This window comes from Macaca nemestrina, chromosome 4 (assembly GCF_043159975.1).
Source record: "Macaca nemestrina isolate mMacNem1 chromosome 4, mMacNem.hap1, whole genome shotgun sequence".
NCBI classification, from domain to species: Eukaryota; Metazoa; Chordata; class Mammalia; order Primates; family Cercopithecidae; genus Macaca; species Macaca nemestrina.
The window spans coordinates 2,444,983-2,459,393 of record NC_092128.1 but is presented as its reverse complement, the minus strand read 5'-3'; the positions used below and the strand labels follow the sequence as shown (position 1 = coordinate 2,459,393).

General features: G+C 42.3%; 1 protein-coding gene across 9 annotated transcripts in view; it reads right to left on the bottom strand.

The window, feature by feature from the left end:
• Positions 1–14,411, bottom strand: part of LOC105474973 (limb development membrane protein 1) — a 212,401-nt gene that overhangs the window by 197,426 nt on the left and 564 nt on the right. For 2 of the 9 annotated variants that reach the window (XM_071094180.1, XM_071094176.1), the window contains exon 1: positions 14,329–14,353. The exons of 6 other annotated variants lie outside the window; for them this stretch is intronic. The gene's annotated coding sequence lies outside the window, so the exon portion shown is untranslated. Of the gene's footprint in view, positions 1–14,108; positions 14,286–14,328; positions 14,354–14,411 lie in introns of those variants that run through there. One more of the 9 variants, XM_071094181.1, reaches the window with a different exon arrangement.

Genomic DNA, 14,411 nt, shown 5'->3' with positions numbered 1-14,411 from the left:
ATAGAGGAAATCAAACTGTTGCTGTTTGCTGATGATATGATTGTATACCTAGAAAACCCTAAAGACTTCTCCAGGCCGGGCACTGTGGCTCAAGCCTGTAATCCCAGCACTTTGGGAGGCCGAGACGGGCAGATCATGAAGTCAGGAGATCGAGACCATCCTGGCTAACACGGTGAAACCCCGTCTCTACTAAAAAATACAAAAAACTAGCCGGGCGAGGTGGCGGGCGCCTGTAGTCCCAGCTACTCGGGAGGCTGAGGCAAGAGAATGGCGTGAACCCGGGAGGCGGAGCTTGCAGTGAGCTGAGATCCGGCCACTGCACTCCAGCCTGGGCGACAGAGTGAGACTCCGTCTCAAAAAAAATAAAATAAAATAAAATAAAATAAAAGACTTCTCCAAGTAGCTCCTAAAACTGATAAATGAATTCAGCCAAGTTTCAGGAGACGAAATTAATGTATAAAAATCAGTAGCTCTCCTATATATCAACAGCGACCAAGCTAAGAATCAAATCAAGAACTCAACCCCTTTTACAACAGCTGCAAAAAAAATAAATAAAACACTTAGGAATATACCTAACCAAGAAGGTAAAAGGCCTCCACAAGGAAAACTACAAAATACTGCTGAAAGAAAACATAGATGACACAAACAAATGGAAACACATCCCATGCTCATGGATGGTTAGAATCAATATTGTGAAAATGACCATATTGCCAAAAGCAATCTACAAATTCAACGCAATTCCCATCAAAATACCACCATCATTCTTCACAGAACTAGTAAAAACAATCCTAAAATTCATATGGAACCAAAAAAGAGCCCATGTAGCCAAAGCAAGTCTAAACAAAAAGAACAAATCTGGAGGTATCACATTACCTGATTTCAAACTATACTATAAGGTCATAGTCACCAAAACAGCATGGTACTGCTATAACAATAGGCACACAGACCAGTGGAACAGAATAGAGAACCCAGAAATAAACCCAAATACAGCCAACTGATCTTCCACAAAGCAAACAAAAACATAAAGTGGGGAAAGGACACCCTATTCAACAAATGGTGCTGAGATAATTGGCAAGCCACACGAAGGAGAATGAAACTGGATCCTCATCTCTCACCTTACATAAAAATCAACTCAAGATTGATCAAGGACTTAAATCTAAGACTTGAAACTATAAAAATTCTAGAAGATAATATCAGAAAAGCCCTTCTAGACATTGGCTTAGGAAAAGATTTCATAACTAAGAATCCAAAGCAAATGCAATAAAAACAAAGATAAACAGCTGAGAATTAAAGAGGTTTGCATGGCAAAAGGAACCATCAGCAAAGTAAACAGAAAACCCACAGCGTGGGAGAAAATCTTCACAATCATACATCTGACAAAGGACCAATATCCAGAATCTACAGTGGACTCAAATTAGCAAGAGAAAAACAAACAATCCCATCAAAAAGTGGGCTAAGGGGCCGGGCGCGGTGGCTCATGCCTGTAATCCCAGCACTTTGGGAGGCCGAAGCGGGCAGATCCCAAGGTCAGGACATTGAGACCATCCTGGCTAACATGGTAAAACCCCGTCTCTACTAAAAACACAAAAAATCAGCCAGGCATGGTGCCGGGTGCCTGTAGTCCCAGCTACTTAGGAGGCTGAGGTAGGAGAATGGCGTGAGCCCAGGAGGCAGAGCTTGCAGTGAGCTGAGATGGTGCCATTGCACTCCAGCCTGGGTGACAGAGTGAGACTCTGTCTCAAAAGTAAAACAGGTGGGCTAAGGACATAAACAGACAATTCTCAAAAGAAGATATACAAATAGCCAATAAACCTATGAAAAAATGCTCAACATCACTAATGATCAGGGAAAAGCAAATGAAAACCACAATGTGATACCACCTTACTCTCACAAGAATGGCCATAATCACAAACAAAAAAGAATAGATGTTGGCATGGATGCAGTGAACAGGGAACACTTTTACACTGCTGGTGGGAATGTAAACTAGTACAACCACTATGGAAAACAGTGTGGAGAGGTGTTAAAGAACTAAAAGTAGAACTATCATTCGATCCAGCAATACCACTACTGGGTATCTACCCAGAGGAAAAGAAGTCATTATACAAAAAAGATACTTGCACACACGTTTATAGCAGCACAATATGCAGTTGCAAAAATGTGGAACCAACCCAAATGCCCATCAATTAACAAGTGGATAAAGAAACTGTGGTATATATAACAATGGAATACTATCCAGTCATAAAAAGGAATGAAATAATGGCATTCGCAACAACCTGGATGGGATTGGAGACTTATTCTAAGTGAAGTAACCTAGGAACAGAAAACCAAACATCGCATGTTCTCACTCACAAGTGGGAACTAAGCTATGATGATGCAAAGGCATAAGAATGACACATGGACTTTGGGGACTCAGGGGGAAAGGGTGGGAAAGGGGTGAGGGATAAAAGACTACAAATTGGGTTCAGTATATACCACTTGTGTGATGGGTACACCAAAATCTCACAAGTCACCACTAAAGAACTTAACTCATGTAACCAAATACCACCTGCTTCCCAAAAACCTATGGAAATAAAAAATTTAAAACTAAAAAAAAAAAAAAAGGAAATTAAAAAAGGCACAGACAAATGGAAAGACACCCTATGTTCATGGATTGGAAGACTTAATATTGTCAAAATATCCATAATACACAAGCAATTTACGGATTCAATGCAAGCCCTGTCAAAATCCCAACGGTATTTTTTTTTTTTTTCCTGAGACGGAGACTCACTCTGCCACCCAGGCTGGAGTGCAGTGACACAATCTCAGCTCACTGCAACCTCTGCCTCCTGGGTTCAAGTGATTCTCCTGCCTCAGCCTCCCGAGTAGCTGGGATTACAGGCATGCTCCACCACGCCTGGCCAATGTTTGTACTTTTAGTAGAAACGGGGTTTCACCACGTTAGCCAGGCTGGTCTTGAACTCCTGACCTCAGGCGATCCACCCACCTCGGCTTCCCAAAGTGCTGGGACTACAGGCATGAGCCACTGCACCCAGCCCCCAGTGGCATTTTTTTAAACAGAAATAGAAAAAATAATTCTAAAAATCTTATGGAATGACAAACGACCACAAATAGCCAAGTTAATCTTGAGAAAGAACAAAGTTGGAGGCATCACACCTCCTGATTTCAAAATATATTATTACACAAAGCTAGTTATCAAAATAGTACGGTACTGACATAAAGACAGATATATAGAACAACGGAACAGAATAGAGCGCCCGGAAATAAATCCATTTATGTACAGTCACCTGATCTTACACAAGGCTGCAAATAATACACAACAGGGAAAGAAAAACGTCCTCAACAAATGGTGTTGGGAAAACAGGAGATTCACATTCAAAAGAATGCAGCCTTCTCTCACACCATACACAAAAATCAACTTACAAAGGATTAAAGACTTAAACGGAAAACATGAAACTATAAAACTCTCAGAGAAAAACACAGAGGGAAGCCTTCACAACACTGGCCTTGGCAATGACTTCACGGATATAACACCAACAGCGCAGGCAATAAAAACAAAAATATGTAAGTGGGAATACATAAAACTAAAAAGCTTCTGTACAGCAAAGTGGACAATCAACACAGTGATGGAAATGAGAGAAAATATCTACAAATTGTGTATCTGAAAAGGGGTTAATATCCAAAATACGTAAGAAACTTCCACAGCACAAAGGTAAAAACAACTAATAACTTGATTTAAAAACAGGCTAAGGACTTGAATAAAACATTTCTCTAAAGACATACAAACAGCCAACATGTATATGAAAAAATGCTCAATGTCACTAATTACCAGGGCAATGTAAATCAAAACCACAATGAGTTATCACCTCACACCTGTTAGGATGGCTATGATAAAAAAAAAAAAAAAAAAAGACAAGTGTTGACAAGGCTGAAGAGAAATCGGAACCCTTGCAGACTGTTGATGAGAATGCAAAATGATGCAGCTGCTATGGAAAATATGTGGGTTCCTGAAAAAATTAGAAACAGAACTACCATATGATTCAGCAATCTCCCTTCTGACTATTTATCCTAAAGAATCACCATCGCAATCCCAAAGATATTAGCACTCCTATATCCACCGAGGCAATATTCACAATAGCAAAGATGTAGAAACAACCTAAATGTCTATTAACGGATGGATAATGAAAACGTAGTATACAATGGAATACTATTCACCTTTAAAAATATTTGAAAAAAGGATATTCAGCTGGGCATGATGGCTCGTGCCTATAATCCCAGCACTTTGGGAGGCCAAGGCAGGAGGATCACTTGAGCTCAGGAGTTTGAGACCAGCCTGGGCATCACAGTGAGACCTCATCTCTACAAAAAATAAAAAAATTATCCAGGCATGGCAGTGGGTGCCAGTAGTCCCAGCTACTTAGAAGGCTGAGGTGGGAGGATCATTTGAGCCCAGCAGGTCAAGGCTGCAGTCACCACATTCCAGCCTGGGCAAGAGAGCAAGACTCCATCTCAAGGGGGTAAAAAAAGGAAATTCTGCAATATGCAACAACATAGATGAATCTTGAAGACATTAACCTAAGTGAAAAAGAGAGTCACAGGAAGACAAATACTGCATGATCCCACTTATATAAGGTATCTAAAATGGTCAAATTCACAGACTCAAAGAGTGGAAATGGTGGTTCTCAGGGACAGGGACAGGGAAGGATATTGAGAGTTACTAATCAATGGTCATAAAGCTTCAGTCAAGCAAGATGAGTAACCTCTAGAAATCTGCTGTACAACATTATACCTATAGTCAACAATATAATTGCACACTTAAAAATTCATTAAGAGGGGCTAGGTGCAGTGGCTCATGCCTGTAATCCCAGTACTCTGGGAGGCCGAGGCAGGCAGATCACGAGGTCAAGAGTTCGAGACCAGCCTGGCCAACATAGGGAAACCCCGTCTCTACTAAAAATACAAAAAATTAGCTGGACGTGGTGGCAGGCACCTGTAATCCCAGCTACTCAGGAGGTTGAAGCAGAAGAATTGCATGAACCTGGGAGGCAGAGGTTGCAGTGAGCCGAGATCACACCATTGCACTCTAGCCTGGGCAACAGTGCGAGACTCTGACTCAAAAAAAAAAAAAAAAACTTTTTGTTAAGAGGGTAGATCTCATATTAGGTATTCTTACTGCAATAAAATCAAGTTTTAAAAAAGGAGGACAGGGCCAGGCACGGTGGCTCACGCCTGTAATCACAGCACTTTGGGAAGCCGAGGCTGGTAGACCACCTGAGGTCAGGAGTTCGAGACCACCCTGGACGACAGGTGAAACCTGTCTCTACTAAAAATACAAAAATTAGCCAGGTGTAGTGGTACACACCTGTAATCCATGCAACTTGGGAGGCTGAGGCAGGAGAGTCGCCTGAACTCTAGGAGGCGGAGGCTGCAGTGAGTCAAGATTACGTCACTGGACTCCAGCCTGGGCAACAGAGCAAGACTCCATCTCAGGACCAAAAAAAAAAAAGGAGGACAGTATAGGAAGACAGGAAAAATTATCTCAAATGTAATTAGAATGTCCCAGTTTCCTTTAACCTCAAGTATACAACTAGGGTGTGGTAAGATATACAGGGACAGCAGTGAAAGTCAAAGCTTCTTGATGAAAGAGTAGGAATCTCCTATGGCTGCTGTAACCAAATAACACAAACTTAGTGACTTAAAACAACACAAATTTACTGAGTTTCACTGGGCTAAAATCAAGGTGTGAGCAAGGTTGGTTCCTTCTGGAGACTCTAGGAAAGAATCCATCTCCTTGACATTTCTAGCTTCTGGAGGCCGCCCACACTCCTTGGCTCACGGTCCCTCCTCCTTCCTTAAAGGGCATCACTCCAACTCTGTCTCTGTCATCCTATCTCCTTCTGACTCTGACCCTCCTGCCTCTCCTACAAGGACCCTGTGATCAATAGAGCCCACCCAGATAATTCAGGATAACTCCCCTTTAAGGTACTCACATCTGCAAAATCCCTTTACCCATGTAAAGTAACATACCACAGGTTCCAGGGATTATCACATGGATTACCAACTTCAGGGGCCATTATGCGGCCCACCACAGAGGGGAAGCTGATTTAACCCAGTTTAGAAAAGCCAAATACAATGAAACCTTTATACCTCTATCCCATTCCTTCTTGCTCTTCTATGTTAGAAAATCACTTCAACGTATGTTGGCTATTGGATTTGTTTCTAATACACCATTCCACTAGAAGACTTTATAACCACGTGAGAAAAAGAAAAGCAGCCCCTGACATCTGGGAGCTGGCCTGGTGATATCACAGCTGGGTCTTGGTGTTGCTGTAAACTGGCAAGCAACTCAGAGCAAGGCCCACACCTCGGCCTTGATGACTGACTCTTCCGTAGAACATAAACAGTTTCAGAGAACATCAATATCAGACAAGACCATGATGGATAAAGACTAAACAAGACCACTCTGTAATCACTCCTGAACACAAGCAAAAAACATGAACATTGTCCAAATCACAAAAATGACCATCTCTCTACTAACAGGAATGACTGTTGCTTCTTTACCAGTTACAGCTTTAGCTTTATTCCAGTCTTCTCTCCTTCTAGAAAAGATTTCTTTTTTTTTTTTTTTGAGATGGAGTCATGCTCTGTCGCCCAGGCTGGAGTGCAGTGGCCGGATCTCAGCTCACTGCAAGCTCCGCCTCCCGGGTACACGCCATTCTCCTGCCTCAGCCTCCCAAGTAGCTGGGACTACAGGCGCCCGCCACTTCGCCCGGCTAGTTTTTTGTATTTTTTAGTAGAGACAGGGTTTCACCGTGTTAGCCAGGATGGTCTCGATCTCCTGACCTCATGATCCGCCCGTCTCGGCCTCCCAAAGTGCTGGGATTACAGGCTTGAGCCACCGCGCCCGGCCTAGAAAAGATTTCTTAAGCTATCCAATTACAGAATTATTCCAGCTTCCTAACAGCATCCCATATAGATCAAAGCCTCACTTCCTTAAACCCTTCCCAAACTACCTAGTAGAAGCCCAAATCCCACTTGAAAAGTTACTTGAACACCCCACAGTTCCCCACGGAACTCACTGCAATATGCAATAAGCCCAATTTGTCCAACTACAGGTGTGCTCTTGGTAGTCTTTGGCTGGAGGGCAATGACAAAGGTCAGAAAAGACTACAGACTCCAAGATAACTGTATTCTGAACTTACATACCAGATTGGTGACTGGTTCCCATCTTCTGCCCAACCACTATCCTCAAGTGGGAAGGACTAAAGTTTTTGATCTGCTGCACAAAGGGTAAGCCATAGAGTTGAGGGCAAGACATTGGCAGAAAACAGCAGGTAAACTCACCTAGAGAAGCAGCAGGTGAAGGATAATTCCTTCTATCCCCATTATCTCCCACCTCTCATTTGGCCTAAAAGAAGCCAACTAAATGGGAAGGTTCGAAAATCTCTGTTGTAAAAGTCCCAGTCTGGTCAGGCACGGTGGCTCAGGCCTGTAATCCCAGCACTTTGGGAGGCTGAGGTGGGGGCGGATCACCTGAGGTCAGGAGTTCGAGAGCAGCTTGGCCAACATGGCAAAACTCCAAATCTATTAAAAATACAAAAATTAGCCAGGCATGATGGTGGGCGCCTGTAATCCCAGCTACTTGGGAGGCTGAGGCAGGAGAATCACTGGAACCTGGGAGGCGGAGGATGCAGTGAGCTGGGATCGTTCCACTGCATTCCAGCCTGGGTGACAGAGCGAGACTCCATGGGAAAAAAAAAAAAAAAAGTCCCAGTCAACCCCAGACTTGGTTCCAAAAATATTATAGCCAAGAGGGGAGCTTAAGCCATACCCAGGATAAGGAAGAATTCAGATTGCACAGCCAGGCTGGGCATGGTGGCTCACACCTCTAATTCCAGCACTTTGGGAAGCTGGGGCAGAAGGATTACTTGAGGCCGGGAGAGTTCAAGACCAGCCTGGGTAACATGGAAAGAACCTGTCCATACAAAAATGGCCAGGCACATTGACTCACACCTGTAATCCCAGCATTTTGGGAGGCCAAGGCAGGAGGAACACTTGAGGTCAGGAGTTCGAGACCAGCTTGGCCAACATGGTGAAATCCCGTCGCTACTAAAAATTCAAAAACATTAGCCAGGCATGGTGGCAGGCGCCTGTAATCCCAGTGGGAGGCTGAGGCAGGAGAATCACTTGACCCAGGAGGCAGAGGTTACAGTGAGCCTAGATCATGCCCCTGCACTCCGGCCTAGATGACAGAGTAAGACTCCACATCATAAATAAATAAATAAATAAATAAATAAATAAATAAATAAAATTAGCCAGGTGTGGTGGTGGGCACCTGTAATCCCAGCTACTCAAGAGGCTGAGGCACAAGAATTGCTTGAACCCAGGAGACAGTGGTTGCAGTGAGCTGAGATCGTGCCACTGCACTCCAGCCTGGGTGACAGAGTGAAACTCTGTCCCAAAAAAAAAAAAAAAAGATTTGCAGTGACTCACCTGTAACCCCAATACTTTGGGAGGCTAAGGTGGGTGAATAACTTGAGCCCAGGAGTTCAAGACCAGCCTAGGTAACATGGTGAAACCTCGTCTCTACAAAAAATACAAAAATCAGCCAGATATGGTTGTATGTGCCTGTAGTCCCAGCTACTTGGAAGGCTCAAGTAGGAAGATCTTTTGAGCCTGGGAGGTAGAGGCTGCAGTGAGCCGTGTTTGTGCCACAGCATTCCAGCCTGAGTGACGGAACGACACTCTGCCTCAAAAATAATTTTGAAGAGAGTCACAGCCTACAAGGTGGCAATCCTGATGGCTGAGAAGCATCCTCCCGCAGAGCACAGAAACAGACACTTCAAGGGAGGATAGAACAGGGATTTCTGCTGAACGGGTTGGCCAAGTTTATATATTTAACAGGTTATAGGAGGAGCTATGAATATTCACAAAGTGGGGGAGGTCATGCACATGCAGGCTGAATAAACATGTATGTTACATACTTATCCGCATTCACTTGTGGGTGGAGACTTAACATCTAAACGCATTACAATGAGGCCCTGTAGTCAGATGGCGAAGCAGGTACATGAAGGCACTCAAGTGCACAGCCTCTGTAAACTGGCCAGAACCAGTTCATGCTCAGTGCTCTTATCAGGACAAAGTTACTGAAATCAGTCTCTTATCCAATCAAAGTTGTAGTTATAGCTTGTGGAACAGGGGAGTGAGGGTCAGTTAGTCAGGGTCTGGCAGTGAGTGAGCTGCAGTTATTAATATTGCTTATCTGGAGGCCAGTACTTGTTTAGCTGCTAGGAAAAAAGAAACACTTTGAGATAGTTAGAACCGAGTTTATTCTTTAAGGGGGGGTGCGGGGGGTGCTTTACTTAACCCTTGCTTGGCATGGCCCTACATCTTGTCCACCGTTTGGTATTTTATTGCCACAAAGAGTCTGTTCTCTCAGTCTTAAGATCTCTATTTTAACATTAATGCTGGTCAGTTGTTGTTTTTAAACCTCAAAAGGGAGTGGGTATAACAAGGCGTGTCAGATCTCCCATCACATTCTGGCTGGGAATTCAGTTTTTAAGGTTTCCTGGGGTCCTCTTAGCCAAGACAGGGTCTACTCAGCAGTCTTAGGATTTCACAGCTAGCTCTCAAAAGAAAGGAAATGAATCATTACTACCTGATATTAATAGCCAAAGTCAAATATGATCACTAAAGCAACTGACAAGAGATCTATGAGATATTCATAACACAGAAGACAAAATTATTACATGAGTATTTAAAAGTTAAACACTATATTGTACACAAAAATTAATTCAAAATGATCAAAGACCTAAACATAAGAGCTAAAACTATACAACTCTTAGAGGAAAACCTTCATGATGCCGGAGCTGGTGATGAATTCTTGGATGACACAAAAAAACACATGCAACAAATGAAAAAATAGATAAATTAGACTACAAAATTAAAAACTTTTGTGCATCAAAGGACACTATCAATAGAGTAAAAAGGCAACCCTACAGAATGGGAGAGAAGTGTTTGCAAATCACATGCCTGATAAAGGGTTAATATTCAGAATATATAAACAACTCCTAGAACTCAACAACAAAAATCAAGCAACGCAATTCAAAAACAGGCAAAGAACAGATATTTCTCCAAAGAAGATGTACATATAGTCAATAAGCACATGAAACAATCCTGAACTTCACTATTAGGGAAATGCAGATCGAAACCACCATAAGATACCATTTCACATCCATTTTTAAAAAAAAGAAGAAAAACAGAAAACAACGTGTGTTGGTGAAGATGTGGAAGAACCGGAAATCCTGGCTCCTTGCCAGAGGGAATATAAAATGGTAAAGCCTCTGTGGAAAATGGTATGGCAGTTCCTCAAAAAATTAAACATAGAATTATCATATAATCCAGCAATTTTACTTCTGAATTGAAAACAGGGACTCTAATAGATATTTCCACACCCATGATCACAGCAGCATTATTCACAATAGCCAAAAATGGAAACAACTCAGGTCAATTGATGATTGAATGGATAAGCAAAATACGGTATACACAAAAAGAAAATATATTCAGTCTTAACAAATTCTGGGCCAGGTGCGTTGGCCTGTAATCCCAGCACTTTGGGAGGCCAGGAATTTGAGACTAGCCTGGGCAACATAACAAAACCCCATCTCTACAAAAAACACAAAAATTAGGCCAGGCGCAGTGGCTTACACCTGTAATCCCAGCACTTTGGGAGGCTGAGGCGGGTGGATCACCTGAGGTCAGGAGTTCGAGACCAGCCTGGCCAACATGGTGAAACCCCATCTCTACTAACAATACAAAAATTAGCCAAGCATGGTAGCGCACGCCTGTAATCCCAGCTACTCAGGAGGCTGAAGCAGGAGAATTGCTTGAACCAGGGAGGGAGAGGTTGCAATGAGCTGAGATCACGCCATTGAACTCTAGCCTGGGCAACAAAGACTCTGTCTCAAAAAAAAAAAAAAAAAAGAAAAAGAAATTCTGACACATGCTACAACACAGGTGAACCCTGAAGGCATTATGCTAAGTGAAATAAGCCAGACAGAAAAGGACAAATATTTTGTGGTTCAACTTGGAACAGTCAGATTCATATAGGCAGAACCAGCAGCTGGAGACAGTGGGGAATGGAGAGTTACTGTTTCATGGGTATCAAGTTTCAGGTGATGAAAAAGTTCTGGAAATGGATAGTGGTGGTGGTTGCACAACAATGTGAATGTATTTAATGCCACTGAACTGTATATTTAGATATGGTAAATTGCATGTTATATATATATATATCTTATCATGATTAAAAAGTTAAGCAATTATAGCATTATGTAGCAAAATCAGAAACAATTTAATAATTTCAAAAATTGGCAACAGGTCTTACAGAAAAAGCAAGTATTTACATTCACTCTAAATATAAATCATTTGAGAAAGAAATGCCAAAGACTGGGAACCCTGAGCCTGGTCACTGTCTATGCTGGTTCTGTAGAAGATGGAGTAGACTCAACCAGCCAGGGGTGCTGGATTGAGGGAAACAGGGGCGAGGAGAGTCAGAACTAAAGAACTCTGTAATCAGTACCAAAACCGAGTTGTTTTCAGGGGAGTAGACAAAGCTCTGGACTGTTTTAACATGTGTCCCTTTCTCAACCGAAATTCTAGAATATCTAATTAATTAAAACTAAAGCCAAAGAGCAGGAGGATCACTTGAGCCCAGGAGACAGATCTGGTCAACACGGGGAGACCTCACCTCTACAAAAAATTAAAAGATTAGCTGGGTCTGCTAGTGCACACCTGTATGATTCACGCCTGTAGTCCCAGCTACTTGGGAAGCTGAGGTGGGAGGATCGCCTGAGCCTGGGAAGTCAAGGCTGCAGTGAGCCATGATTGCGCCACTGCACTACAGCCTGGGCAAGAGAGTGAGACCCTGTCTCAAATTTAAAAATAATAATAAAACTAAAGACAAATAGACCAATAAAACAGCATAAAGTCTAAAATTAAATCTTATGAATATTCAGTTACCTATCTGTGACAAAAGTCATAAATAGTGCTGGAGCAACTGGACATTCCTGTGGGAGAAAAAATATGACTCCTACCTTGCACCAGACACAAAAAATAAATTCTAGATAGACTGCAAATTTAAATGAGAATAATTCAATAAAGCATTTCGAGGAAAGAACAAGAGAACGTCAGTCTTAGAGTAAACAGCGATTTCTTAACCGGGACATAAAAAGTACTCAAAAAATTTTAATAAATTGAACTATATTAAAATTAATAATTTCTGTCGATCAGAAGATATCATTAAGAGTGAAAGGCATCCACAGAGTGGGAAAGAAATATGTGCTGTATATATATATATATCTGACAAAGAAATCTTATCCATTTGTATTACAATATAATACAAGTTATACTGTAAAGACCTTGCAAATCAATATTAAAAAGATAAACTTAATTTTTAAATGGGGAAAAAAATTTGACCCTTCACAAAAGATTTCCAAATGGCTAATAAACAAACAGGTGCTTAAATTCATTAGTTATCAGGAAAATGCAAATTAAAATTATTCATATGATGAACACTATAAACACACTTGCTAGAATGACTAAAATTAAAAAGGACAGCAAATACCAAGTGTTGGTAAAGATGAGAAACAACCACACCTCTGAGGCTCTCAGCACTGGCGGAAGTGTACACTGGTACAACCACTTCCGAAAATTGTTTAAAAGCATCTACTAAAGATGAACAAATGCACACTCTTTAACCTAGGGTTTCCATTTCTAGGGCTACACCCAACAGAAATGCACAAACATGTCCACCAAAAGCTATGTACAAAAATATTCATAGCCAGCCGGGTGTGGTGGCTCACACCTGTAATCCAAGCACTTTGGGAGGCCAACGTAGGTGGATCACCTGAGATCAGGAGTTCAAGGCCAGCCTGACCAACATGGCGAAACCCCGTCTCTAATAAAAACAGAAAAATTAGCTGGGTGTGGTGGCATGCACCTGTAATCCCAGCCACTCGGGAGGCTGAGGTAGGAGAATCACTTGAACCCAAAGGCAGAGGTTGCAGTGAGCCAAGATTGTGCCACTGCACTCCAGCCTGGGAGACAGAACAAGACTCCATCTCAAAACAAACAAATAAACAAATATATATATATATGTGTGTATATATATATTCATAGCCAAGACCTAGAAACTACTGAAGTGCCCGTCAACAGTAAAATGAAAAATAAATTGTGCTATAGTCACACAACTACGGCACTGAGAATGAATTATAACCACATACAAAATGGAGAAATTTCACAAACACTGTAGAAGAAACAGGACACAAAAGAGTGTATAACGTAAGATTCTATTTACATAAAGTTCAAAACTAAGCAAAAACTAACCTATGATATTAGAAGCCAGGGCAGTGTTTACCCTTGGTGGAGGAGAAAGTAACTGGAAGGGGGAAAGGAATCAGTCTCCGGGATGATAGTAAAATTCTGTTTCTTTTTTTCTTTATTTATAATGGTAGAGATGGGGATTCACTATGTTGCCCAGGCTGACCGGTCTCAAACTCCTGGTGGATTCAAGAGTACACAGGTGTGTTTAGTATGAAATGATCTGAAGAGTACATGTATGACTTCACGAATTTATCTCTGTGTATTTTAGCTTCAATTAAAAAAATTACAAATAAATTTGTACCAAATTCCACGAACTCAAATTCCACCAGCTCAGACTTCACATGTCCTCTTTATTCAAAGTATGACTTCCAAAGTGATTCTCAATTTTCAAGATCAGTAAGTACACAAATTAGACAATTCTTCACCTCGAACCAAGAGTGACTGAATCGTAGACAACTTAGGAGAGGGGTAAATACAAATATAAAAAATTGATATATTTTACAACCGTTATGAAAACACAGAGAAACCCAATTATAATACATTCTAGAGCATCACGAAAAGATAAAAACATCAAAGTAGACTTTCCAAGGTCAAGTGCGCTTCCTGACCCCTGCCAACAGCACACATAGAAACATGGGCCAAAAAAGAAGCTGCTTCCCTAAGAAGTTGCTTCCAGAACAAAATGGACTTTTGCTGAGGTTCTCACTCCCATAAATAACCAATATTCTCACCCCAAAAGGGAAGGTTTCGAACTCAATCCACGTGGGGGCTGGGGGAGATGAAAGAGGGATGGAAACGTGAGGCGCCGGGAGAGCAGGAGGTGTTGACTGGGACAAGGTAACCGGCCGGGTCCAAACGCGAGAGGCGGGCGGGCTCCGTGCAGCCTGGTCCTTCCAGGACCTACCGGGCCCACCCAGGCTCTCCGGGACGCCTGCGCATCCACCTGCCTACCTGGCCGGGCGGCGGAGCGCGGGGGCGCGCACCGGCCGGGCCGCCGTCCACACCCCGAGGCGCGAGCCGCACATCCCCCCAGA